This window comes from Physeter macrocephalus, chromosome 15 (assembly GCF_002837175.3).
Source record: "Physeter macrocephalus isolate SW-GA chromosome 15, ASM283717v5, whole genome shotgun sequence".
Classification (NCBI taxonomy): Eukaryota; Metazoa; Chordata; class Mammalia; order Artiodactyla; family Physeteridae; genus Physeter; species Physeter macrocephalus.
Window position 1 is genome coordinate 50867547 of NC_041228.1, and position 4853 is coordinate 50872399.

Consider the following 4853-nt stretch of genomic DNA (forward strand, 5'->3'; position numbering starts at 1 on the left):
ACACTACTAAATAACTGAGAGATCACTGAAGAAATCAAAGAGGAAATAAAAAAATACCTAGAAACAAATGACAATGAAAACACGATGACACAAAACCTATGGGAGGCAGCAAAAGCAGTTCTAAGAGGGAAGTTTATAGCAATACAATCCTACTCCAAGAAACAAGGAACATCTCAAATAAACAACCTAGCCTCACACCTAAAGCAATGAGAGAAGGAAGAACAAAAAAAACTCAAAGTTAGCAGAAGGAAAGAAATCATAAAGGTCAGATCAGAAATAAATGAAAAAGAAATGAAGGAAATGATAGCAAAGACCAATAACACTAAAATCTGGTTCTCTGAGAAGATAAACAAAATTGATATGGCCATTAGCCAGACTCATCAAGAAAATAAGGGAGAAGACTCAAATCAATATAAATGAAAAAGGAGAAGTCACTACTGACACTGCAGAAATACAAAGGATCATAAGAGATTACTACAAGCAATTATATGCCAATAAAATGGACAACCTGGAAGAAATGGACAATTTCTTAGAAAAGCACAAGCTTCGGAGAATGAACCAGGAAGAAATAGAAAATATAAAAAGACCAATCATGAGCACTGAAATTGAGACTGGGATTAAAAATCTTCCAACAGACAAAAGCCCTGGACCAGAGGGCTTCACAGGCGAATTCTATCAAACATTTAGAGAAGAGTGAACACCCATCATTCTCAAGCTCCTCTAAAATATAGCAGAGGGAGGAACACTCCCAAACTCATTCTACGAGGCCACCATCACCCTGATATCAAAACCAAAGATGTCACAAAGAAAGAAAACTACAGGCCAGTATCACTGATGAACATAGATGCAAAAATCCTCAACAAAATACTAGCAAACAGAATCCAACAGCACATTAAAAGGACCATACACCATGATCAAGTGAGGTTTATCCCAGGAATGCAAAGATTGTTCAATATACGCAAATCAGTCAATGTAATACACCATATTAACAAATTAAAGGAGAAAAAGCATATATTCATCTCAGTAGATGCAGAAAAAGCTTTCAACAAAATTCATCACCCATTTATGGTAAAAACCCTCCAGAAAATAGGCATAGAGGGAGCTTACCCCATCATAATAAAGGCCATATATGGCAAACCCACAGCCAACATGGTTCTCAATGGTGAAAAACTGAAACCATTTCCTCTAAGATCAGTAACAAGACAAGGTTGTCCACGCTCACCACTATTATTCAACATTATTTTGGAAGTTTAGCCACAGCAATCAGAGAAGAAAAAGAAATGAATGGAATCCAAATAGGAAAAGAAATAAAACTGTCACTATTTGCAGATGACATGATACATAGAGAATCCTAAAGATGCTACCAGAAAACTACTAGAGCTAATCAATTAATTTGGTAAAGTAGCAGGATACAAAAATAATGCACAAAAATCTCTTGCATTCCTATACACTAAAGATGAAAAATCCCAAAGAGAAATTAAGGAAATACTTACATTTACCATTGCAACAAAAAGAATAAAATATCTAGGAATAAACCTACTTAAGGAGACAAAAGACCCGTATGCAGAAAACTATAAGACACAGATGAAAGAAATTAAAATGATACAAACAGATGGAGAGATATACCATGTTCTTGGATTGGAAGAATCAACACTGTGAAAATGACTCTACTACCCAAAGCAATCTACAGATTCAATGCAATCCCTATCAAACTACCAATGGCATTTTTCACAGAACTAGAACAAAAAATTTCACACTTTGTAAGGAAACACAAAAGACCCTGAAGAGCCAAAGTAATCTTGACAAAGAAAAAGCAAGCTGAAGGAATCAGGCTCCCAGACTTCAGACTATACTACAAAGCTACAGTAATCAAGACAGTATGGTACTGGCACAAAAACAGAAATATAGATCAATGGAACAGGATAGAAAGCCCAGAGATAAACCCACACACATATGGTCACCTTATCTTTGATAAAGGAGGCAAGAATATACAGTGGAGAAAAGACAGCCTCTTCAATAAGTGGTGCTGGGAAAACTGGACAGCTACATGTAACTACAAAGCTATAGTAATCAAGACAATATGGTACTGGCAGAAAAACAGAAACATAGAACAGTGGAACAAGATAGAAAGCCCAGAGATCAATCCACGTACCTATGGTCAACTAATCTCTGACAAAGGAGGCAAGGATATACAATGGAGAAAAGACAGTCTCTTCAATAAGTGGTGCTGGGAAAACTGGACAGCTACATGTAAAAGAATGAAATTAGAACACTCCCTAACACCATACACAAAAATAAACTCAAAATGGATTAAAGACCTAAATATAAGGCCAGACACTATAAAACTCTTAGAGGAAAACATAGGCAGAACACTCTATGACATAAATCACAGCAAGATCCTTTTTGACCCAACTCCTAGAGAAATAGAAATAAAAACAAAAATAAACAAACAGGACCTAATTGAACTTGAAAGGTTTTGCACAGCAAAGGAAAACATAAACATGACGAGAAGACAACTCTCAGAATGGGAGAAAATATTTGCCAATGAAGCAACTGACAAAGGATTAATCTCCAAAATTTACAAGCAGCTCAATATCAAAAAAGCAAACAACCCAATCCAAAAATGGGCAGAAGACCTAAATAGATATTTCTCCAAGGAAGATATACAGTTTGCCAACAAACACATGAAAGAATGCTCAACATCACTAATCATTAGAAAAATGCAAATCAAAATTATGAGGTATCACCTCACACCAGTCAGAATGGCCAACATCAAAAATCTAGAAACAATAAATGCTGGAGAGGGTGTAGAGTAAAGGGAACCCTCCTGCACTTTTGGTGAGAATATAAATTGATACAGCCACTATGGAGAACAGTATGGAGGTTCCTTAAAAAACTAAAAATAGAACAATCATATGACACAGCAATCCCACTACTGGGCATATACCCTGAGAAAACCATAATTCAAAAAGGGTCATGTACCACAGTGTTCATTGCAGCTCTATTTACAATAGCCAGGATATGGAAGCAACCTAAGGGTCCATCAACAGATGAATGGATAAAGAAGATGTGGCACATATACACAATGGAATATTACTCAGTCATATAAAGAAACGAAATTGAGTCATTTGTGTGAGGTGGATGGACCTAAAGTCTGTCATACAGAGTGAAGTAAGTCAGAAAGAGAAAAACAAATACTGTATGCTAACACATATATATGGAATCTAAAAATAAAATGGTTCTGAAGAACCTAGGGACAGGACAGGAATAAAGATGCATACGTAGAGAATGGACTTGAGGACACGGGGAGTGGGAAGGGTAAGCTGGAATGAAGTGAGAGAGTGGCAGGGACGTATATACACTACCAAATGTAAAATAGTGGGAAGCAGCCGCATAGCACAGGGAGACCAGCTTGGTGCTCTGTGACCACTTAGAGGGGTGGGATAGGGAGGGTGGGAGGGAGAGGCAAGAGGAAGGAGATATGGGGATATATGTGTATCTATGACTGATTCACTTTGTTATAGAGCAGAAACTAGTACACCATTGTGAAGCAATTATACTCCAATAAAGATGTTTAAAAAAAAAAGTGCCTAATTTTTACCGGTAAGTATGCTGATCCTCAGAAGGCTAAGGATGCCAAATATATTTAGTGCGCCAAAGAAAAGGGATTTTAGAATCACCAGATAGCATTTTCACTTAATCTAGCAAGTTTTAATTTCACTTACATTTTTCAGTTATAGGATCACAGACAACCCTGAAAGTAAAGGGATAAATATGCTAAGAACATTCTTCCAGAGTTGGAGGATGGGGTTATACTTCATCTTAACTTCTTAGCACTTGATACCTCTGTCTGTTCCATATGTCTATTCCATATAAGCTTTGAAGGAGCACTTGATATGTGCACTTGATATTTCTGCCTGTTCCATAGAAGTTTTGAAGTAGCTGACTCATCTTACTCAAGCTTGGTACATTATTCAGCGTAAACTTGTACATATACCTATATCTGCCTGTGGCTCACTAAGACATTTTGTTTCAGGGAAAAGAATCATTAAATGAGCATGTCATATATTTTCTAATGTATTTCTGTAAAATTTAGTATGTGCACGTGGGTAGAAATTATAGCCAAAAAAATGGGGTGGCGGGGCAGGAATTGGGAACTTGGCTAACAAATTTTAAACATTGTTCAACAGCAATTTAAAATTTCTGAACATGGACAGCCTGGATAATAATTATTAGAAGATGCTGCTTCTGCAGAAGGGGAGAGGCAGCTCATGGAAGGGAGGGCCTCCGGAGTGTGGAGTTCCAGGGTTTGGAGAGTAAAACTAATGTGCCTCAGGCAAAACAGTCTGTCAACAGACACACGTTTTTGATATATAAGGTACGTCAAAAATGGACATTGAGTCCGGTTGAAGTCTGGAGCTGCCGAAGAGGCAAGAGACCTTTTCTTCCCTCTTTGCTTCCAGGTGCCTGAGGAGAGGGGTTTAAGCGCGCCGCTTAAAGGAGCTCCAGAAACGGGCACAGAGCTGCCGAAGAGACAGGAGACTTTTTCTTGCCTCTTTGCTTCCTGGGGCGCAAGGAGAGGGATTAAGGGCACCGCGTAAAGGAGCTCCAGAAACGGGCGCAAGCCGCGGCTGTCGGCGCGGACAGCAGAGACGGGTGTGGGACGCTAGGGTTGCTGCTGCCGCCACCAAGAGGCCTGTGTGCAAGCACAGGTCACTCTCCACACCGCCCCTCCCGGGAGCCTGTGCAGCCTGCCACTGCTGGGGTCCCGGGATCCAGGGACAGCTTCCCCGGGAGACGCACGGTGCGCCTCAGGCTGGTGCAGCGTCACGCCGGCCTCTGCTGCCACAGGC

At 39.5% G+C, this 4853-nt stretch overlaps 1 protein-coding gene across 1 annotated transcript in view; it reads left to right on the forward strand.

The window, feature by feature from the left end:
* The window catches only part of CNGB3 (cyclic nucleotide gated channel subunit beta 3), a 157020-nt gene that overhangs the window by 79642 nt on the left and 72525 nt on the right, over window positions 1-4853 (forward strand).